This window comes from Taudactylus pleione, unplaced genomic scaffold, assembly GCF_031769625.1.
Source record: "Taudactylus pleione unplaced genomic scaffold, aTauple2 ptg000473l, whole genome shotgun sequence".
NCBI classification, from domain to species: domain Eukaryota; kingdom Metazoa; phylum Chordata; class Amphibia; order Anura; family Myobatrachidae; genus Taudactylus; species Taudactylus pleione.
In genome coordinates, this window is record NW_028284875.1 from 9,796,025 (window position 1) to 9,821,125 (window position 25,101).

At 42.5% G+C, this 25,101-nt stretch overlaps 1 pseudogene; it reads right to left on the reverse strand.

The window, feature by feature from the left end:
• Positions 1–2,410: 2,410 nt before the first annotated feature.
• LOC148503965 (5S ribosomal RNA) lies at positions 2,411–2,526 on the reverse strand (annotated as a pseudogene).
• Positions 2,527–25,101: the final 22,575 nt, after the last annotated feature.

Below are 25,101 nucleotides of genomic sequence, written 5' to 3' on the forward strand. Positions count from 1 at the left end.
CCGTCGAGAGAGCACAGGAGACACCTTCCAGCTCTTCAGATGTCTGCCCAAAAGTGGGAAAACCTGTCTCATTTATAGGATATATTTTCCTAATCAGAACTGGTTTACAATTGATCTGCTGTACATTGGGGGCCAGACAACAGATCCATTTGTTGTCAAAGTAGGCCATGAAGCTATTTGTTTTTTAAAATCGTATGTAGTATTCTAACTACTTTTGCATAATCTATTCAGTCAAAGAATAGAGATTGTAGATATTTATTTTTCAGATAGACTTTTTAATATGTATTTACTTCCTACTGACCATTACACCAGCACACGCAGGGGGGGTTTCTGGGTGCCCAGATACCCCCCTGACAGATTGGAGAGCAGGCACCATCTTCTTAAGCCCCACCCCCTCTACAGAAAATGCTGCGATTCGCAGGTCAATCGGTAGGAGGTGGAGCCAAAGTGGTCTGATTCCATTAGAATCGCATCATTTGGCTCCGAGCCCCTCCCGATTGACCCGCGAATCGTGGTATTTTTTAACTAGGGGGGAGGGGCCTAATGACATGGTGCCAGCCTGCCAGGTCCCATCCTTATCAGGTCTACAACCCGCAGCTGCTGCAAGGTATGTGTGTGTGTAAGGTATGTGTGACATATGTATTTGTGTGTATACATATATATATGTGTGCGTGTGTATGTATTATAAACATATATATATATATATATATATATATCAAAAGATACAAGAGCTGGCATAGAGCGCCTACTGTGCTTATATAACTTATTAAAAAATAAACCTAATACCAAACATGTTTGTAAAAGTGATTTTGTGCAATTAAAGTGCTAATACAAGGGTGGCAGTATTTAAACTACCATCATCCTCAAGTATATCTAAACTTATTAGTATGTGATCTTTAGAATAAAAACAATCAGTACAACTAAAGTGCCAATGCAAAGATCCTTCGAGAATCCGTAAATAAATTAATGACAATAATATTACAACAGTGCGTAAAATAAGGTGTAAATTATAGAAAGTGAAAAAAAATTATTTTTTAAAATGCATAAATTATTTTTAATCAGACACAACAATAATATCCTCCTACATGAAGGATAAAAGACATAAAACACATAAAACCATGAATAAAAATATGTATATATATATATATATAAAAATAGCTGTGAATTTATCAGAATAAATAAGGATAAAAAATCGTCTCTTATCTGATAAAAACGACAAGTTCATAATGGGAAGAGAATAAGAGCCACCACCAACGCATTTCGTCCGTATCCTGGACTTCTTCAAGGGATATTCTGGCTCCTGTGGGGTATCCCATATTTATACCCCTTCTAATGAGGACAAACAAGGATTGATAGATCTCCTTTGTGACATCACTTCCGGTTTTCTTATTGATACATGTCCATTAGAATGGAATAATTACTTATATTTATAATAGACTGTTTCCTTTATTAATGCATTAGTGAATTAGAAGTCCGTTTCTTAAATATAAGTTATTTAGTAGTACATCGCTCCTTTTGACAGCCACATAGCGTCGCGTCACTTCCGCCTTACTTTCCATGCAACACAGTACTTCCGCCCTCCTCTAAGTGTGTGGTGTGAATCATCACTTCCGCCTCCGCTAACTCCATCCTTGTTGAGCGCTATACAACCTCCTTCGTTCTTCCGGATAGGCTGAAAGGTCCACTCATTCCCCGATCACGTGCATGTCGTGTCCTGCCTCACTGCTTCACAGGACATCTCCAGTTTCATCTTTCACCGACTGGTGGCATCCATCTTGGTACTCCAAGAGGTGTCTCTACTCACGGCCATCTTGTAGCTCCCGTTAATTCTGTTTTCACTGCCATCTTTGTACTCCCATATATACTTGATTTCTATAATCCTGGAAGTAGCAATTGGGTTATTTTCCTATATAATACAATGGAAACACTATTAGTATAAATATATATTGCTAACCATATATTGGGCAATATGTGAAATAGATTTGTTAAAGGGTCACAGTTTCCCACATCTGCTCCAAATATGAATCAAATTCTTAACCTCTCTACCTATAAATATCACATGTATTATTGTGTAATAAATAAATAAATGTGGATAATTATAAAATCCTAAATTCTCATTATGTGAACTGGTTCAATACATACTTAAAACACTTTAATAAATATTGATAAAAAATGTAATGAAAGTCTCCTTTGGTCCTTTTTGCATAAATTCCTTGAAAAAAATTATATATGTATATATGTATGTAGTCTTTTTCAAGCTGTATAATCAAATGGTTCTTATATGGGTCTTAAGATGTGGAACCAATATTGCTTCATTCTTGAAATTCTTGCATCCATCTTCAAGTTGTAAATCAGGGATTTCTTCTTAGGTCCCATGTCTTGAGGGGTTCATGCCTATATGTCACATCAAGGACTACTGTACTTGGTCTTCCCTGGAGGTCTCCCATCCAAGTACTAACCAAGCCCAATGGTGCTTAGCTTCCAAGATCAGAGATTGGGCGTTCTAACCCAGGTATGACGGTAGGTATATTAGAACATAACATGAATCACCCTAACATGTTTTCTTCATCTTCATTAGAGAAAAGGAGCTATCTCATAATTGTCATTGAATCCTCTAGGAATCATAGTGTCCAGTTCAAATATCCAGAACATCTCACGTCTGGATAATTTGTTCGCAAGATCTCCTCCTCTGTCTCCCAATTCCACATGTTCTATTGCTTTGAATGTTAATTCGTCTGGGTCCGATCTATGGTGTGAAATAAAATGTCTTCACACCATATGAGTCTCCACCTTGTTTTTAATGTTCCTGATGTGTTCTTGTATGCGAAGTTTCAAAGGTCTTTTAGTCTTGCCAACATATTTTATTCCACATGAACATTCCAAGAGGTAGATGACTGAAGTTGAGTTGCAATTAAGACATATATTGCACTTGCCACATTTGTAACTCCCTGGACAGTTATGTATGATGTTGGATTTTGAGGCATTAATGTCTCTTAGCATACTAGGTGCTAGAGAGTTTTTTAGGTTCCTTGCCTTTCTAAAAACAATGGGGGTTCTGGGTGGTAACATTTCCTTTAAAACTGGATCCATTAAGAGGATCTTCCAATGTTTGTTAAGAGAATTCTTAATATCTCTCTCCTGTGCATTATATGTTGTAATAAATGGGATGATATTCTTCTTTTTCTCTTCTGGATTCTTGTACTCCAATAACCTATTCCTCTCTATGGTATCCATTTTATCTTTTGCTTCCAATAATAACTTCGAAGGATATTCTTTTTCTAAGAATCGATTTGTATATATTTGAATTTGTTCATTGCATGTCTGTACTTCACTATAATTTCTTTTTATCCTGTGAAATTGTGAGTACGGAATGTTCTACTTCCATCTTCTTAAGTGTCCGCTTTTAAAATGGAGATAACTATTAGTGTCTACTTCTTTTATGAAGTTCTTTGTGATGATCTTATTTTCTTCTCCACTTAAAACCAGGTCCAGGAATTCAATAGTACTCTTATTAATTTTTGACGTGAATTTCAAATTCATATTATTGGCTGAAATATGATTTAAAAACAAATAAAATTCTTCTTCCGACCCTTCCCATATTATCAGAATATCGTCTATGTACCTCTTAAAAAATATGATATTGTCACCAAATGGATTATTTTCATAGACGTAATTCTTTTCCCAACATCCCATAAAAAGATTGGCAAAGCTTGGGGCAAAAGTCGTCCCCATGGCAGTGCCACAAATTTGCCGGTAAAACTGATGTAAAAATTTAAAATAATTATGATCCAGGATAAAATACATTAAATCACATAAAAATTCCTTATGTAAAGTGCTGATTGTTGGGTCCCCTTCAAGAAATTCTCTACAAGCATTAATGCCTTTACAATGTTCAATGCATGTATATAAAGATTGAACATCAATTGTAACCCATGAGTATGTTCCTTTCCATTCCATCCCTTCTAAAATTTGTAATAAATTAGTAGTGTCTTTTAAGTATGATTGAAGTTCTTTCACATATTTACATAGAAAAATATCCACATATTCAGACAGGTGTGAGGTTAACGAATCTATTCCTGCTATGATGGGTCTTCCTGGGGGATTTTCCAAAGACTTGTGAATTTTCGGTAAGAAATAAAATATGGGGGTAGTGGGATTAGTCTGTAGGAGATATTGAAACTCCTCCTTGGTTAAAATGCCATTGTGTAGTCCATATACTAATAGTCTCCTTAGTTCATCCAAGTAATTCTCCAAGGGATCACAATCAAGTAGTATATATGAATCGGTATCACCTAATAACCTATAAGATTCCTTGATGTATTGAGATCTATCCATAATGACTAATCCCCCCCCTTTTATCAGCTTGTTTGATGACAATATCATTGTTCTTCTGTAGATTTTTTAGGGCTTCTTTCTCTTTATTCTTTAAGTTCTGTTTACTATTGTGTTTGGGATTTCCTTCACATAAGTCTTTTTTCACTAGGTCATAAAAAAACATTGAGATGATTTCCTTTAGATTCAAGTGGATAATATTTTGATTTACCCTTTAGTCCTGATTTGGAAGCAGGCTCCTGGAAGTTCTTAATAACTGCGTCATCTTTTCTTATGAAGTGTCTTTTTAGTGTCAGATTTCTTATAAATTTGTTGAGATCAATAAAAGTTTGAAACTTGTTCATGTCATTTGATGGAGCGAATGTCAGCCCTTTGTTCAATAATGACACTTCATATTTAGACAAGGTATGTTTCGACAGGTTGAAGATCCCTCTTTCCTTGGGGTCTACATCAGGTTCCTCCTTTTGTAGTTTCTTCCTCCTGCTTCCTCGTACACCTCTTCGTCTCTTATTCTTCTTTTCATGGGTGATGCCAACTTTGTGGTTTCCCTGAAGAAGGTTTTTCTTGGATTCATTAAGTTCTGGTCCGGGCCTGGGGATAAAAAATGATCAGAGTCGCTGTTTGAGTCAAATCTCTGGAGTGTCGAAATCCGATTCTTTGTATGGTGTGTTCTATAATTAGATTGTTTATTGATAACATCATCTCTTAGACTTGGTTTTCTTCTAGATGGAACTGTTCTCCAAGTAGTTCTTTCTTGTCTTGGATTGTGTGTTGGTTGTTGTCCCACAGATTTATTGAATCTACTCAAATTTTTGACTTTGTTGGAGTCATAATCTTGTTTGTCCCTGATAAATTTTCTCTCTTTCCCTTTCATGACATCCTCTTCAATACGGTCAGGTTTGCGTAATAAAACTTTATCATTAATTTTATATTCCTCACTGTCCTTGAAATTCTCCATACGTGTTTCCTTTTGTTTTATCTCAATTTCCAATTCTGACAGTATATTTCTCTTCTCCATGATGATTAATTGCATCAAATCTATGGAGCAATTATGCAAAATTTTGTCCCATTTATCCATAAATTCTGATTTATGCAAACCAAAGGTTGGATTTTTTAACAGTCTCAAACCTCTTGGAATTCTATTGACTGATATATAATGTTCAAGACCCTTAATGTCCCACCATGCCTTAATCTCCTTAGTGAGAGATTTTTCTATCTCCCAAAACAGGTTATCCAAATTTTCTGTTGGAATGCTCTCCTGTGTTAGAACATGGTCCTCGTTGAAGATTTTCTGGCATAAATCGCTTCTTTTATTTAGGCGTTCGTTATTTCTATACATCTTTGTGTGTTTAACTGGATGGGACTCCCCCAAGAGGCTGCTGTGTTCAATAACCAAGATTTATGTATAACAGAAGACTGCAGCGCCAATTGTGTACGAGTCCCTTTATATAGTGTTATCTCAAATGTGTCCTTTATCTCACACTAAAAAGTTTTTTGTGAAACCGTTATCGTGCACCCCCAAATAACATATGAGTGTCAGCTCAACCAGCAGAAAAATGTAACAGTGGTAATCTGTTACATATACAAACAATCAAAAGATACAAGAGCTGGCATAGAGCGCCTACTGTGCTTATATAACTTATTAAAAAATAAACCTAATACCAAACATGTTTGTAAAAGTGATTTTGTGCAATTAAAGTGCTAATACAAGGGTGGCAGTATTTAAACTACCATCATCCTCAAGTACATCTAAGCTTATTAGTATGTGATCTTTAGAATAAAAACAATCAGTACAACTAATACTGCCACCTTTGTATTAGCACTTTAATTGCACAAAATCACTTTTACAAACATGTTTGGTATTAGGTTTATTTTTTAATAAGTTATATAAGCACAGTAGGCGCTCTATGCCAGCTCTTGTATCTTTTGATTGTTTGTATATGTAACAGATTACCACTGTTACATTTTTCTGCTGGTTGAGCTGACACTAATATGTTATTTGGGGGTGCACGATGACGGTTTCACAAAAAACTTTTTAGTGTGAGATAAAGGATACACATTTGAGATAACACTATATAAAGGGACTCGTACACAATTGGCGCTGCAGTCTTCTGTTATACATATATATATATATGTATATATACACAGTATATATGAGTGTGTGTGGAAAACCCCCTGTAAAAATCCTGCGTTTGCCACAGCACTCACAAGCGGGTCGATGGTCCCCCACTGCGCATGCACATGCCAGAGCCGGCTATGGCGTGCGCATGCATGAGACCCGGCCAGCGACAGGCATTTCGTCGCTACGTGTCTTGCACCAAAGCAGGGCAGCTGTCGATTTTGATTGGCAGCTTGCCCCATTTAGGAGGCGGGCAGGGGGGGGTGGCTGGCCTGGCCAAATAAAAGTGTTCCCGAAGGAACGCCTGCAATTTGGAGGCGGCCCCCAAAGTGGTGAGCTTCCGGCTCTATTAGAGCCGAAAGCTCACTGGGGCTTGCAGGAATGAGACCCTAGCACAAGGGTCTTGTCGCAAGCCCCGATGGTCGCGATGGTCGTGACCATCGCGACCAACACCTGGCCTCTCGCTAAAGCAGTGGGTTGTCACCTACCGCTTATTGAGTGTCCAGGAGGCCGTCTTTAAAAAAAAAACAGGGACGCCCTAATTCAGAGTGAGCGCTCTCAAAGAGCGTCCGGCTCTGAAACAAGCCCATAGTATTATATATATAACTTAAGAAAATCCACTAACATTTTATTGGCACAGTGAATTCAGGGAAATAATAGTCAGGAAATAACATCAGGCAGCAATAGTATGACCTTGTATAATTCGAAATATTGCCAAAATGCAAAATGAAATAATCACCCAACATAGAAACAAGAAAGTAGAAAGCTACTTAGAGAATAGAGAAAGGCCAGTTATGAAAGAAATAAACAGAGGAGGAGGGGAAGGAGGGAAAGGGATGAAGGAATCCACCGGAAACTCAATAGCTAAAAAACAGTAGTCAAGTGACCAGGGGACTAAAGTAATTAGAATTATAGGGCTTTGAAGCTGAAACTGATCAGCAGAAGAAATTATAAGATCATCCATTGAGCGATACAGTACAATCCTTTGGAACCAATCGACGAGCATTGCGGGAAAGGTATATTTCCATCACATGGGAATTACCGCAGCACTATTAAGATATTTCAAAAGGGATTTTTTGTATACTAATAAAGGTATGGTAAATAAATTCAAGAGCCAGAATTCAGACATGTTCAAAACTTCCGGACCCACAATTTCCTGTGCGACCGAAAACACCCCAACCCAAAAGGGCCTAAGACCCGGACAGAACCACCATATATGGAGGAGGGTACCCAGGTCCGAACTACATCTCTAGCAGCTCGCCAACACCCCTTGGGACAATTTAGATAAGACTTATGGGCATTGATAGCAATGAGAGATTACTTTAAAATGAGTCTCAATAGTTAATATGTTGGTAGAGTTACTCTACAACTTCAGAAAAATAGATGCTAAAGGGATTTCTAGGATTGGTCAGTTGTTGGGTGTTTCTGGAGTCTTTCCATGATATTCAGGCACCGTGGCAGCTACCCAACAATGAGATCTGGTGATACCTTCAGGTTAAACATTTTCTCCAATCACAGAATCTCCTCTCTTTCTCATAGTCTTTTGCACTTTGAGCAGTTGGTACTATTTTCTCTTCCATCCATGTAGTATTCACTCTATATACACTATTGATTGGAAATCATTTTTCTACATTGCCAAATTTTACTAAAAAATGCTCAAAGGGCAAAAGACTATGAGAAAGAGAGAAGATTCTGTGATTGGAGACATATTTAACCTGGAGATATCACCAGATCTCATTGTTGGGTAGCTGCCACTGAGTCTGAATATCATGGAAAGACTCTAGAAACACCCAACAACTGACCAATCCTAGAAATCCCTGCCTGTGACCAATGTTTGAAAGCCAATTTGGAAACCAGGGCACAGCAATCAGGGGTGATTGTAAAAAGGAGCTCTCAATAGATATCCATTGTTTATTAGAACTTACTTTGGACCAATCATGGATTCTACTTAGCACAACAGCATCATGAGATGTGGGAGCTGAAGCCCACCTAGATGTCGTTGTCTGAATAAAATGTCATGTTTGAACTGAGGGTTCTTCCACCCCACACAAAATTTATCACCACCAGATGAAGATCCCTAAACCACCAATGAGGAATCAGCATCGGCAAAGTTTGTAAAAGATAAAGCACTCAAGGTAGAATGTTCATCTTTATTACATTAATCCTCCCAATCAACAAGATGCCCTTACGTGTACATGAAGAGAGCTCCTGTCAGATTTTCAAAAGTATAGGAACATAATTTAGTGAGTGTACCTTAGAGAGGTCCCTGGGAAGAAGCATTCCTAAATATTTTACATGCGAGGGATGCCCCTTAAAGGCAAAGGTCTGCCACAATCCAGAAAGAATTGAAGTAGGAACAGTTACTGTAGATTCACCACTACTGATTTAGAGTAATTGATTTTAAAAAAGGAGAGATTGACAAAAATGTAAATTCTTTCATCAAGTTAGGGAGGGATATCGCAGAGTTTGTGACAATCACGTTCTGTCAGCGAAGGAGGCTATTTTATATTCTGTCTCCCACCCATAGACCTGAGATATTTGGGTTTATCCTTATGGCTCTTTCTCGAGCCTCCATGCATAACACGAACACCAATGGAGAAAGCAGGCAACCCTGCCTCATTCCATTAGATATATGGGTTTAGATAAGTATCCATTAATTTTGATTGTAGCTGAGGATCATCTATACAATGCCAAGATTTTGTGCAGTGTGAAGAATATAGCGATATGGCACATAAGGCCTGATTCAGACCTGGATGCTATGCTGCGCTCACTCGCATTGAGCGATTTTTCTCAACCTGCGCATGCGTATGAGTCGCAATGTGCGTGCGCGAACCAGTCATTGCGGTGGGAAAGTGCTCGCCCGTAGCCTGCAGTCGGGCTGCTATTTTGAGTGGCAGATAGTGCCATTTGTGGGTGGTAACAGGGGAAGGTGCTTGAAAATGGGGGTGTGAATGTGGGAAAGCAGGCGTGCCCAACCATCAGAAAGGCGTTTAATGGGTGTGCATAATTAGCAAATTAGCGTCATTACACATGTGACTAGGTTGTATTTTAACCTGAACTGCTCGCAATGTTGTGGTGGGAAAAGGCTACCACAAGCTCTGTGAGCAGCTCTGATGGCTCTCGATGTTACCGATTAACCCATTTGACATGTAAATGGAACCTAGCTCTGTATGTTCCTGAAAAGACTTCTTTTCAAATTTAGTAGCTACATCTTTATTTTAAGGATTGTTAAGTGTACCCAGGAATTGGAAATTGGATTAACATCTGACTGTCACATGATAACTATTCTTGTGAAGTGTACAAGGCAGAAAGGCCTTTTGGCTAAAGTTCTGTCATAATAGCCCAGGTAACGGAATTTTAGGGCCCATCTGTATGTTCAGTCAATTATGGTAATGTTGTCACCAGGACATGTTCATTGCTCAGCCCTTTGTGTTTGTAGCTATAGGAAGCAAGCACTGTAGGGGGTAAAGCAAAGAGTAGTCAGGCTGACATTCAGGTATGATTAGATATAGCAAGATAACAGACCAGTCATATTTTAGATGGTTATTGAAATAAAATTGATGTATCATTGATAGCTGGAAGCTTGGTAAATCATATACACATAACTGGAATCAACAGCCAGGTTGTGTGCAATTCACAAATCACTGAGACATACAGTTTCAAAGTTATCTCAAGAAGGAACCATCACAAACACATGATATCTACTGTCGCGACCCTGTCTAGTTGTCACCTTTTTGCCTTGAGACTTACCCCCCATCTGCAAGCCCATCTACTAGTAACCCGATCAGCTCAGTCAACCTACCTGCCGGTCCCAGTCCGGTCCCTCCAAGTTCCTTCTAGTCACATTCCAACGTCTCAAGTTTCCAGTTCCAGTCACTCATCACCAAAGGCAGTTCTCACTGCTACCCACTTCTTATAATAAAAGAGCTATTCATCTACATCATCTGTGGTTCCAGTCATGCTAGCCTCCGTTGAAACCCGATCACCACCTGAGACAGGTAACTCGCAGACACCAATTGTGACAGAATGTTCAGGCCCAATGATGGTTTCGGATCAAGCACCTATTAAGGGACTAGATGCTCTCCGTAACCTGGTCACCCGCTTGGATTCACAGGAGGCCATACAGCATCAAGTGCTACAGCTTTTGAAAATCCAGAATAACCGGCTAGATGTTACCCAAACCTTACCTGAACCCCTAACTACCTTCCATCGACTGCTGGAACAGCTTCAGGCTCTACTCAGCAACATTTTTCAGATCATTCCTGAATTTCTTAGAGCTGCGTCTGTCTCGATTAAAACCTCTGCCTTGGAATCCATAAGAAACAAGGATTCTTCCGAACCAAATAATGTCAGACATCGTAGTTACCCACGCCCCAAGCTCTCTGTGGCCGAACACCAGCGGCGCAAAGATTTACAGCTCTGTCTCTATTGTGGGAGTTCTGACCACTTCATTAAAGACTGTTTCCTTTGCAACTACAGCAGTGGTTCCAAGTGTCAACGTCTCAGTGCCCATTCCGGCTCCAGCCTGGATTCTGCCCGTTCCGGCACCAGCCCGGATTCTGCCCGTTCCGGCCCCAGCCCGGATTCTGCCCGTTTCAGTCCCAGCCCGGATTCTGCCCGTTCCGGTCCCAGCCCGGATTCTGCTTGTCCCAGTAGGGGACTCCAGTCAGCAGCCCCAGGAGGGGTCTCAAGTCTTGTACCCCAGGAGGGGGTCTCAAGTCTCGTGCCCCAGGAGGGGGTCTCAAATCTCGTGACCCAGGAGGGGGTCTCAAGTCTCATGCCTCAGGAGGGGGTTTCAAGTTCCTTTTATCAGGGAGAAGTGTCTTGTACTACAAAATCTGATTATGGTTCCTGTTCACTGTCTTCTGCATATATTGTTCCAGAAGATGACAATCTCTGTAGTCTGTTCTCAGCTTTGATTGTTGATGCTACTGCCTCTAGCTCCTTTGGACCCCTTCCAGTCCCATCAGTTGGTCCGAATACCGAACATCTGTCAGCTTCTGTTGTTTTGACTCCTTATAAATCGGAGCATCCCCAAGTCTCTTCCAGCCCTGCACCTGAATGTGCTCTACAGTTCTTGAACACACAGGATTCGTCGGATACTCCAACATGCATTTATTTTGATGGGGACTTAACTCAATACTATGCTTTATTGAAACAATTCTTCGGTATGATGAATTCTTCTTTGTCATGTGGAGTCAAGTCTACTAATATGGTAGAGTTTATTATCTCATCTTTTCAGGGTAAAGCTTGGGACTGGGTTGCCCCTATTTACAACTCCAATGATCCAATGCTTCAAAATATAAAGACTTTCAGTGAAGCTGTTGTCAAAGAATTTGGTCCTTACCCTGTAAACCAAAATTCTAGCGATGTTCTCAGTTCCAAAATATTGTCCGAGCAGTCAGTTTGTGCTACTAAGAATTCGTCCTCCACTCCTCTGAAATCCGAACAAGGTCAGGTTTTTAAGGGCCAGCGTGCCGAATTCCAGGCATCCCAAGAGAGCAGCACTTTTGAATCTGTAACCCAGAACATGACTTGTGCACACACCTCCTTGTCCCCTTTCTGCTACTGTTCCTCCCAAAATTCTGATCCTGTCCTTCCCAGCCACATATTTCCACAGGAGTTACCAGAGATTCCTTGTTCGTTGGTTGGCACAAAACATTCTCGCAGCAAAAAGAAGAATTGTCGAAGGTCTTGAATTATCTCCCTTGTAGACTTTGCACTCTAAGTACCCCAACAAAATTGAGAATTGGGAAGAGCTTTGAAGAAAGTTTTTTTATTATTTGTGTCCGGAGTCCACCCATAAAGAGGGGGGTACTGTCACGACCCTGTCTAGTTGTCACCTTTTTGCCTTGAGACTTACTCCTGTCAGCTGCCCCATGGATCTGTGTATGTAGTTCTCCTGGGGGATCTGCTCTGACATCTCTATGCATTCCTGTCACAGTGATTATTGCACCTGGTCTCTCCTGTCTGTGAGCACTGCTAGCCCTGATTGGAGTCACAGGTGTGGTTCTGATTCTCAGAGCTGCAGAGATGAATACTCCCTCTGCATGTTGTGCCTTCCACCACTCAGAATGCTACTGCCAGACCACCTGTCTATATCCACCAATTGCTGCCAGACCCAGGGTATATGTTTCCTCCCCTGATAGCATTCTGGGCCTGAACATCTCGTCTTCCCATGGTGTATGGTTCATGCTGTTTCTGCATTCAAGTCTATCCCTGAAACCTGCTACAGCAACCCCTGGTGCATCCTGAAAACCTGCTTCAGTAATACCTGGCATCCAGTTGTCCTGTTACAGCAATACTTGGCCTGTGCTCTGCTGCTAGTCCTACTCCTGGTTGGCCCCTGGCACTCTGTAAACCTGCATCGTGTCACCCTGCCTTGCTTCCTGCTGTGGATCAACTCCTGCTCCTTTTACCTATCTACTCCCTCCCTGAACCTAAAATTCCCAAACCTACCCATTCCTTCCTGAAACCTGTTATTCCCAATTATCCAATCCAGCCTGCACCTGAGTTCCAACCTTGTCACAGCATTTCCGGATCACCCTGTTTAACCCTCGTCTCAGCATTACCTGATTTCCCTTCAGCCATTGTCACGTTATTCCAGTCCAGAGTCAAGTTCCAAGCTCATCAGTTCTATCCACGTAGCTACCCAGCTACCAGCGTCTACCCACGGCTATCCAGCCGCTCCACGTAGCCACCCAGCTACCAGCGTCTACCCACGGCTATCCTGCCGCTCCACGTAGCTACCCAGATACCAGCGTTTACCCACAGCTATCCAGCCACTCCACGCAGCCACCCAGCTACCAACGTCTACCCACGGCTTCCCAAGCCACAACAAGTCACTTCCATGCTACCATCCATCTGCAAGCCCATCTACTAGTAACCAGACCAGCTCAGTCAGCCTACCTGCCAGTCCCAGTCCGGTCCCTCCAAGTTCCTTCTGGTCACATTCCAACGTCTCAACTTTCTAGTTCCAGTCACTCATCACCAAAGGCTGTTCTCACTGCTACCCACTTCTTATAATAAAAGAGCTATTCATCTACATCATCTGTGGTTCCAGTCATGCCGGCCTCCATTGAAACCCGATCACCACCTGAGACAGGTAACTCACAGACACCAATTGTGACATCTACACTCATATAGCTAAGTAAGATGAACACCCCATATTTTAGGTAATCCGCCCACAGGAGAAGTTATTAAGGATTATTCGGTTTTAAATTTCAAGGGATTTAGAAGTTAGCTGGGAGGTTCCTGGTGCCCAATTATCTTAATCAATCAATCATATATGACTGGTATGATATCATTTTAGGTGTGATGTTCTGCAGATAAAAAAAGGATTGAAGTCCTGTGTTCTGGAGGATCAATGTCGCATTAAAGTTTAACCTGCATTTCTTGCATTTGTTACCGTTCCTTCTGGGCAGAACGCTGCATGTTTTCTGTAAATTTCTACAATTTTATTTGAATATTGCTATACATGTATGTACCTTTGTAACCTTTTATTCTTTGTAACATTCTTTTTTAAGCATTGTACTTCTTTTGTAAATAAAATATTCTTTATTAGTTTATTTCATATATGCTCCAAAACCTAGTATTTGAAGAGATTATTAGTCTGCGAGGATGATGCTACATCTATTGTTAATTACTAGAATCAGGGGCGGTTTCAGCAAACTGTGAGGTCGTCTGTGGCGCAGAGTCTGCGCAACTGGGTTAGAGGTTATGTTATAATGGTGTCAATTGCAGAAGCAGGGGCGATCTCAGTGAACTGAGTGGTCAGTTGTGACGCTGAGCCTGCGTAATTGGGATAGAGGTTATGCTATAACGGTGTCAATTGCAGAAGCAGTGGGCAACATATTAACTGTGTGGGAATCTTGATACCAAGCTTGTGCAATTATTGGGTAAATAGAGGACCGGTGGCCTCTTTGAATTGTTCCATCGGTGGTGGCAGTGTGGTAAGTAAGGTATTTGCATTACAGCGCTCTGTTTATAGCAGAGTTGCACCCCCACATCAGAGATACGTGTTGAAGGTCCCTGACATGCAATGACAGTGGATGCAGTCCCATATATTCTAGCAAACTCTGCATAAATGTCTAAAACAGTCAAAAACCTTTTCTGCGTCCATCATCAGGAGCATCGAAGCCTCTGGTGATTGGGCCTCCAAATGGATTAGATTAAGCATTTTGGTTGTGTTGTCTCGAGCCTCCTGACCCAAGTCAAAACCATATGGCCACTGAAGGCAAAAGTAGTTTTAATCTATTAGCAATAAGCTTTGCATAAAGTTTCAATTCTACATTTAGGAGGGAAATAGGCCTATAACTAGGGCAATGGGAGTGTTCTTTCCCCTCCTTTGGGATTATAATGATATGGGCCTCCATTAAGTAAGAAATAATTTTTAACGGAGATTGCATTAAATGCATGGAGCATCAGGGGCATTAGAGTGTCTTGAAAAGTTTTATAATATGAAATTGGAAACCCATATGAACCAAGATTTTTCACATATGTGAATGACTTAATCGGTTCGCCAAGCTCTCCTAATGTAAAGGGGCTATCCAGAGCAAGAGTGTTATCTTCAGATAGGATGGGAAAGTTTAATGTTTTCAAAATAAGCCTTAAGCTTCTCTGTCCCTTCCCTGTTAGCTGTCTGTGAGGAGCCCTCAGCCAAATTGTGAAGTCCAGAATAATAGGAGTGGAATGCGTCCATGACCTCCGAGGTCAGTTGGCAATCTCGGCCAGAATTATCTACTATGGACTGGATATGTATGGAGGTTCTTTGTGCCCACAAAGCCTGAACCAACATTTTACTAGGTTTATTCCCCTATTGAAAAAAAGCAGCTTCTACATTTACAATAGTCTAATTAAAGTTTGTCCAACATAAGTTCGTTCAAGTACCATCTAGCATCTGTGAGTTCTGCCAGAATATCGCCAGAGAGGAAGTATGTATGAGCCATCTCCAACTCTCAAATCTGCTGCAACAGTTCACCTTCGGTGCCTCCCTCTGTTTATTCATGTAAGAACCAAGTTGGATCAGCTTGCCTCTAATTGCACATTTATGCACTTCCCAAACCGAAATTGTGGACATATCAGGGTTGTCATTGCCGAAGATATAATTATCAATATATTGCTTCAGCTGTTCCTACAATAGCGGGTAAATTTACTAAGTTTTGAGTTGGTCCAAATGTGGCTGTACGGGAGTATTGAGTAATTTTTTAAAACACAGGAATTTACTATGGCAAAAATGGGAGTATTTCCTGCTGGTTTTGCTTTTTGGGGGGGATTTTTTTGTTAATGAACCCTTTTATCACAAAAACACACAAGCAGCCTTCACATATCTCACTGATATATGCAGGCTGCTTGCTCGGGAGGGAAACACGGGTAGCAGACACAGGGATTAAACACGGGCAGGAACGAAAAACACAATCTTGACAAACACGGGAACTAGGTAATACCCAACTTTATTTTTAAAATACACTTGCGACTTTGATCGTTCCTTCCTGTGTTTTAAAACAGATCACATTGGGACAACACAAATCTTAGTAAATTTACCCCTAGAAGTCTTGAAGAAGTCATTTATTGAGTGTCCACGAACAAACAGAGGGAGGAGAGTGGCTAAGTTAAAAAGGAGCATGATCAGACCATGTAAGGGAACCAATCCTGGTGTCATGGATCAAGTGCAAGTGTTTGTGTTCAAGAAACAAGTACTCTATTCAAGAGTAAACATTGCGTGGGTGGGAGTAAAAAGTAAAGTCATGTTCCACAGGGTGACAAAGTCTCCACGTGTCAACTAATTGGTGTTTGTGAAATAGACATTGTACCCTACGATGTTGTTTATTAGGGCAGTTGGAGTCTACTAAAGAATGAAGTAGCCAATTAAGGTCTCCCCCACCATTAAGAACCTAGGTTTATGAGCATGTACTGTACCTGCTCAAGCAGCCTTTCCAAGAAGGTGAGTTGGTGCATGTTCGGGGCATACATATTGACAAATGTGAAAACCTGATCATGAAGCTTACAATTAATCAATAGGCCTCTACCCTCACTAAGAATATGTAGGTCAATGTCATAGAGAGGAAGATGACGAGCAAAAAGAAACGCCACCCCAAAGTCTTATTCAAACTATTGTTGCTAAAATAGGAATGGGTGTATTCATGATTGCAAAGCAGGGGAGCCTTACCTTCCTTAAAATGAGTCTCCTGAACAAAGGCCATGTCCACTCTGTCTGCTGGGAGAAATCTAGACCTCTTCTCTGCAATATTCAGGCCCTTGGATTTATGGAAAATTGGAAATCAATTTCAATTTAAGAATCACCAAGGTAGAGAGCTCTCATAAAAACCAAAAATAATAAGGAAGCATATATATACTCAATAATGCAGGAACTTGGTCAAGTGTACTGAGTCCCAGTGGAGGGGCGAGAGGGCCAATGAAAAAAGGAAACAACAAAAAGGAGAAAAGAAAAAAGAAAGGAGAACAACATACAATGGAAAATAGCAAATTAAATGTGGAGAAAACCAACAATTTAAATATTGCTCCTAATAAACATGGAAAGAAAATGTCTTCCCACTATTAGGAAAAACATTGGCGATATAGGGGTACTGGGGAGTGAGCACCAGCAACATGTAATATATAATATACATTTATTGTCAGAACATCACAAGAATATAAACATCAGTAAGTGTAAGAAGAACATATGTCAGTATTAAATACTACAGAACCTGCAAAATCTAATACCCATAACAATATCTAAAACAAAATATATCAGTATAAAATAGTCAATGCGAAAACTCAGTCAGAAATAGACAAGAACCTTCCAGAAGGTTCTTAAGAGGGCCATCAGAGGATTAAGACAAAAGAGGGCATTGAGAAATATTGTATGAAGGACCTACAAGTAGAGAAACTTACAATACAATATCTACATGAATCAAAAAAAAAGTATAGAACAATCACTATGAACAAGTATCAGAGTACACATCACATGGCATCGGACATAGCTACTGACTTCCACAGCTTGTGGTGACGTCTGGAATTCCTCACCAGTTGAAAGAGAAAAGTATTTTGTGGGCTGAGAACGAAGCAGAAGTTTTCAAGATCAGATGGTACCCGGAACACAGCAGGCTTGCCATTACAGTATATGAAGATTAAAGGCCAAAAGTGAAAGCCGCATGGGCGTAACTACTATAGGTGCAAAGGGCGCAGCTGCTATGGGGCCCATAGCTGAGGGGGGTCCATCTTTCTTGTAAAAGTTTGCTATGGGCTTTCAAATACTTAGTTACACCCCTGAAAAGCCATTTAGATTTCTTGTTATTGGAACGTAAAGCTTCGGTTAAAGGCCGTATTAAGCATCGTTGTTGAAGGGTGTGCCAAGAAAGATCTTAAAAAATCAGTGTTGACATTGACCTTTTTCCGTAGGATCTACTCCTTCTGGGTATAATAGTGCAACTTGGTGGATTCTCTGCATGGTTTTAGAGCTCTATGTGCCCTGTCAAAGGTGATGAGTGCACTAGGATAGCTTCCCAGTATTTCAGTGAAAATCTTGGTCAATACGTCTATCAGGCCCTGCGTCAGACTGTCTTAGTTCCCTGAACCCAAAGGTTGTTTCGGTGTCCTCTGTTGTCTAGATCATCTACTTTATGCTGCAGAGGATTTAAACCTTTACCTTGGACATGAACAGTATCTCGTAAACTTTGCAAATCCTCTCTGCCCTCTTCTAGAGTCCCTAATCTAGTAATTAGTTGGGAAATATCAGCTTGAAGGAACACTACTTCTTTACGTTCTGTTTCTTGGAGTTAAATTTCAATTAGCTCAAAGTCTCGTTTGGACGGGAACTCTTGTTTAGTTGGTAAAGATTTAAGTAGTTGCATTATGGTTAAAAGGTTAGGTGTCTCTGTTAAGGCAGTGCTTGTAAAATCTCCTAATTTAGAGGGACTTAGCGAAGGGGGTGTGTCACGGCCAGGGTATTTCAGCATGGCGCTAGGCGAGTGTTACCTGTGAGGTCATTGTGGCGCAGGCTGTCTGGTGGCGGAGCTGGCGTCTGGCGGGGGGCTTTGGCTGCACGCGTTGTTGTGCGGGCCTGTTGTCACTCTGCGCTGGTAAGGCCTGGCGGCGTCTCCATTCCGTTTGGCATGGGCGCTGCCATCTTGCCTTCTGGCCATGTGATGCGGCTGGCCAATCCTGGTGAGTCACATGTTCCCTCCAGCCAGTAACAGCACGGCATGGGGTATTTAGGAAGGGTCAGTGCCTTCCTTCTTTGCCAGTGCAACGTGTATCTCAGCCTAGCTGAGAGGGAGTTCTCTGTGCTTTCCTGTTCCTGTGAATCCGCTATCTGCCAGTCTGCCTGTCAGCTCCTAGTTCCCACTGGACTACCCCGCTACCTCCATCACCCTTGCCCATACCTGAGTGCCTGAGCCTGCTGACATCCTGCACTTCAGTTCACTATCTGAGAACCTGGCTTGTTTATTTTCAGTTTCACTATCTGCAAACCTGGCTTGTTTATTTTCAGTTTCACTACCTGCACACCTGGACTGCTCTAATTGTTTCTACTTGGACATTAACCCTTTTGCTCCCACCACAGAACTCTTGTGCACATTTATATTTTCCTGGACTTTTATTTACTGCCACATTATATGTCCACTCAAGCACTTATTAAAAATCCTAGTTTTATTTACAAATCTGCTTCTGTGATCGCTCCTGCTACCACCCCGGGTCCACAGATAACCCAGAACGTAACAGTTTGCACTGGCCCCATGGAGCCGGCCACGGATCAGGAGTCAGGAGTGGATTTGTTCAGGTGCATTTCTGGTCGATTAGAAAATCTGGAAAACATGCAGCATCAGATGGCTAAATTTCTGCAAGAGATGTCCAAGCGACAGGATAGTTTGCAAACTTCCTTTTCTACCCCTGAAATACCAGCAACTACATCCGCATCAGCGTCTGGGAATACAGGAGGCAGATCATCTTCCCGCTTACATCTTCCTTTACCAAATAAATTTGACGGCAATCCTAAACTCTGCCGAGGATTCCTAAATCAGTGTGACATACATTTTACCCTGCAGCCTGACAACTTTCCAACTGCAAGAACTAAAGTGGCTTATATAGTCTCTCTGTTATCCGGCCAGGCCTTGGAATGGGCTTCCCCACTCTGGGAGCGCTCAGATCCACTGCTGGATAATTATGCAGGCTTTGTGTCATCCTTCAGGAGGATTTTCGATGAACCTGGGCGTTCTGTATCAGCATCATCAAACATCATGACACTGAGGCAAGGGGTCCGTCCTGTCAGTCAATATGCCGTGCAATTTCAAATTTTAGCATCAGAGCTCAAATGGAATGAGGAAGCCCTCACCTCGGCCTTCTGGCATGGGTTGTCAGACCGACTAAAGGATGATCTAGTCACTCGAGAGCTTCCTACTAATCTGAACGACATGATTTCATTGTGTATCAAAGTTGACCTACGCTTCAGGGAACATCAGGCTGAAAAAAACAGAACTGACCGGCAAAGATCATTTACCCCCTCCATTTCTACCCGTCCCATTCCTTCTCCCACTGAAGAGGAGCCTATGCAGGTGAATCATACACACCTCTCCAAAGAAGAACGGCAGAGAAGAATGCAAAAGAACCTCTGTCTGTACTGCGGAGAGTCTGGTCACCTGCTGATCTCCTGTCCCCGTAAACCGGGAAATGCCAAATCCTAACTGACCCTGGAGACATCAAGTTAGGAGTTATGAACCCGTCTCCAAAAATTAAAGATTTCACGATTACCCTAGCCTTGGATCTTAAACCCAAACCTGTCTTTGCTACTGCTCTAATCGACTCAGGAGCAGCCGGAAATTTCATAACGTCTAGTTTCATTGATAAATTTCAGATACCTTGTTTGACTCTCAACCATGCTATCTCTCTGACCTCGATAGACGGACGCCCTCTGACTAACGGGATAGTCACCAAAGAGACTCAACCTGTATTGGTCCGAATTGGGGCACTTCATTCTGAGTCCTTAAAATTCCTGGTGATATCAGAGGCCTCTCAAGAAATTGTTCTTGGTCTACCCTGGTTACGTAAACATAATTCCAGGATTAATTGGAGTTCTATGCAGATTCTGTCATGGGGTATGGACTGTCAGAAATCCTGTCTTCCAAAGATTCGACCTGTGAGAAAGACAGTTTCATTAGTTTCTGCCATTCCCAAGGAATATCAGATGTTTGCCGACGTTTTTTCTGAACAACAAGCAAATATCTTACCCCCTCATAGGGAGTGGGACTGTCCAATTGAATTGATACCTGATAAGATGCCACCTCGTGGTCGTACCTATCCGCTGTCCTTGCCTGAGACTCAAGCCATGACCGAGTACATCCGGGACAACCTGGCAAAGGGGTTCATCCGCCCCTCTACTTCACCTGCCGGAGCTGGGTTTTTCTTCGTTGGCAAGAAGGACGGTGGTCTAAGACCATGTATCGATTATCGAGGCCTTAATGACATTACTGTAAAAAATCAATACCCTCTTCCCCTGATTACTGAGTTGTTTGATAGGGTAAAGGGCTCTGTCATTTTTCCTAAATTAGATCTAAGAGGGGCTTACAACCTCATTCGTATCCGAGCTGGCGATGAATGGAAGACCGCTTTTAATACCAGAGATGGACATTTCGAGTATTTGGTAATGCCTTTTGGATTATGTAACGCCCCTGCTGTCTTTCAAAGTTTCGTTAATGAGATTTTCCGGGATCTGTTATATGTTTCGGTTGTTGTCTATCTGGATGACATACTGATTTTTTCACCCTCTGTGGCTAAACATCAAGAACATGTTAAGGAGGTCCTGACCCGTTTGAGAGAAAACCACCTTTACTGCAAACTGGAGAAGTGCGTCTTTGGAGTGCCCAGTGTACCTTTTCTCGGCTATGGAATATCTACCTCCAGTTTAGAAATGGACCCCAAGAAGGTACAAGCAATTCTGGATTGGACCCGACCTCAGACACTGAAGGCCATCCAGAGATTGTTGGGCTTCGCCAATTATTATAGACGCTTCATTAAGGGATTTTCTACACTGCTGGCTCCCATTACAGCCTTGACCCGCAAAGGTGCTAATCCTGCCCAATGGTCACCTGAGGCAGAGTCTGCCTTTCATCTTCTAAAACAGGCCTTCATCTCAGCACCAGTCCTTCGACAACCAGATCTGGACAGGCCTTTTTTGTTGGAAGTAGATGCATCATCTGAAGCTGTGGGAGCAGTCTTGTCTCAACGTTATGAGGACAACCGAGTCCATCCGTGTGGGTTCTTTTCTAAAAAATTCTCTCCTGCCGAAAGGAACTACGCCATAGGTGAGCAAGAACTACTAGCTGTAAAGTTGGCGTTGAAAGAATGGAGATATTTGCTAGAAGGCGCCAAGTTTCCGTTTACTGTATTTACGGACCATAGAAATCTCCTATTTCTCAAAAACCTCCAATGTGTGAGTCCTCGTTTGGCCCGCTGGGCAATATTCTTTGCCAGGTTTCAGTTCACCCTGACCTTTCGGTCTGGAGCACTTAATCAGAAGGCTGATGCCCTATCGAGATCTCTCCTCTGTGATGATCAATCTGAAAATCAAAGCAATACCCCTGTCTTGGAATCAAGAGTTTTTGCTGCATTACAACTTCAGCCTCCTACGGGAAAATCATTTGTGGCCCCGGAATTAAGGAAGCAGCTTCTCACTTGGGCACATTCCTCTCGCTTCGCAGGGCACTCAGGCACTCGGAAGACCTTGGAGTTCATGAAAAGACACTATTGGTGGCCTTCTATGAAGACAGACATAATGGAGTTTATCTCTTCCTGCTCCTCCTGTGCCCAGCATAAATCATCACGACAAGCTCCAGCTGGGGAATTGCTTCCATTACCTACTCCATCACGTCCATGGACGCATCTCTCCATGGATTTCGTCACAGACCTGCCAGTCTCTCAAGGTTTCAACACTATCTGGGTTGTAATAGACCGATTTTCTAAGATGGTCCACTATATACCGTTGAAGAAGTTACCTTCTGCCCCTGACCTGGCACAGTTGTTTGTCCAACACATATTTCGTCTACACGGCCTTCCTGCTGAAATTGTCTCTGACCGTGGTGTGCAGTTTACTGCAAAATTCTGGAGGGCTTTGTGTTCTGTTCTTCAAGTGAAGTTAAACTTTTCCACGGCCTACCATCCGCAAAGCAACGGCTCCACCGAGAGAGTTAGTCAAGATCTAGAGACTTTCTTAAGAATTTTTATGTCATCTTCCCAGGACAATTGGGCTGCCTTGCTGCCGTGGGCTGAGTTTGCACATAATGCTTCCTACCACTCGTCAACTAACCAAACGCCATTTCAGGTTGTATATGGCCTTCATCCTCGTGTTCCCGAATTCCGAAGCCTGCCTGTTTTCGATGTTCCGGCCGTGGAGGACACGGTGCGGAATTTTGCTGCCATCTGGACTCAAGTACGGTCTGATTTGTTGAAGGCATCCTCTCGCTATAAGACCCAGGCCGATAAGAAGCGTAGAATAGTTCCACGCATGCAATTTGGAAGCCAGGTCTGGTTATCCACCCGGAATCTTCGTCTGAGGGTTCCTTCTATGAAATTTGCACCACGCTTCATCGGTCCCTTCTCCATAACAGAAGTCATTAATCCAGTGGCCTATCGTCTACAGTTACCCCCATACCTAAAAATCCCTAATTCCTTCCATATTTCCTTATTGAAGCCCCTGGTCCTGAATAAATTCCATAGTGCTCTACCTGCTTCTCCTCGAGTCCAGACGGAGAGAGGAGTTGAGTTTGAGGTCGCCCAGATCTTGGACTCTCGTCTACGCAGAGGTCATCTACAGTATTTGCTGGACTGGAAAGGTTACGGTCCAGAGGAACGTTGCTGGACCGATGCTCGTGATGTCCACGCTCCCACGCTCATCAGGAGATTCCATTCTGCCCATCCGGAGAAGCCTGGTGAGTGTCCTGAGGCCACCGCAAAAGGGGGGGGTACTGTCACGGCCAGGGTATTTCAGCATGGCGCTAGGCGAGTGTTACCTGTGAGGTCATTGTGGCGCGGGCTGTCTGGTGGAGGAGCTGGTGTCTGGCGGGGGGCTTTGGCTGCACGCGTTGTTGTGCGGGCCTGTTGTCACTCTGCGCTGGTAAGGCCTGGCGGCGTCTCCATTCCGTTTGGCATGGGCGCTGCCATCTTGCCTTCTGGCCATGTGATGCGGCTGGCCAATCCTGGTGAATCACATGTTCCCTCCAGCCAGTAACAGCACGGCATGGGGTATTTAGGAAGGGTCAGTGCCTTCCTTCTTTGCCAGTGCAACGTGTATCTCAGCCTAGCTGAGAGGGAGTTCTCTGTGCTTTCCTGTTCCTGTGAATCCGCTGTCTGCCAGTCTGCCTGTCAGCTCCTAGTTCCCACTGGACTACCCCGCTACCTCCATCACCCTTGCCCATACCTGAGTGCCTGAGCCTGCTGACATCCTGCACTTCAGTTCACTATCTGAAAACCTGGCTTCTTTATTTTCAGTTTCACTATCTGCAAACCTGGCTTGTTTATTTTCAGTTTCACTACCTGCACACCTGGACTGCTCTAATTGTTTCTACCTGGACATTAACCCTTTTGCTCCCACCACAGAACTCTTGTGCACATTTATATTTTCCTGGACTTTTATTTACTGCCACATTATATGTCCACTCGAGCACTTATTAAAAATCCTAGTTTTATTTACAAATCTGCTTCTGTGATCGCTCCTGCTACCACCCCGGGTCCACAAATAACCCAGAACGTAACAGGGTGTACCTGGGGGGGAGGCTGAGAGGAAGCATCCATGGCCTCTGAAGATGACACAGGAGTCTGCAGAAAATTACGTAAATTAGAGTGGAGATCCCTGCGGTTTAGGAGTGTCCGTCGTTGATGCGCCTTTCTTGTTTTTGCCCATAGATCTAATCAAGGGTAATATTAATGCCAACAGCATAAATAGATAACTGAGCAATCGCATTGAAATGCAGACTGTATACGTAGTCAGGAATACATGTGCTGTCATAATCCTGAGCATTTTTAGAGCAGAGGAACCAACAGCATCCTAAGGCGATCAGAAGATTCTTAGCCACTCAAGAGACCATGACAACAGTGTTCAATAGGTTTAGATACAACTTCATATGGGTGTAAATCAGGAGTAACGCAGGAGTTGCTGCTGTTACAAATGTCAGCCACAAGGGGGAGCTTCGGCTCCAAGAATGAGCCTACAGTCTGCTTATCTAAACCCCAGTACATACAGTAGAAAGCCGAGTGTAAATTGATTAATATGAAGTATAATATACAGTATGTAATATGTTTACTGGTATATCAGTATAATTTAATCAATTGGGGCAAGAGTTGTGAATTAACCCAGCAATATGTTTAATCTGCTGCATATGGAGGAAAGGAATATTAACAGGGGTCTCACCAAGGCTGTCAGTGTCAAGATGGAGGATCGCTCCCTGGCCTTATGGACCGCCTAAAAGCACAGTGGCGGATGTGTGGGGGTGGCTTCCTAGTCTTAAATGAAAGCTGCAGAGTTCCAATGAAGTGCAGAGCTGGCCACTGACAGCACAGCCTCCCAGCAAGGGGAGAGACCAGCACACAGATCCATAGTACAGCACCTCCAGGCACTGTCTGCTGGAGGAGATGTCTCAGGAGGCCGCCAAGTCATGCGGCAA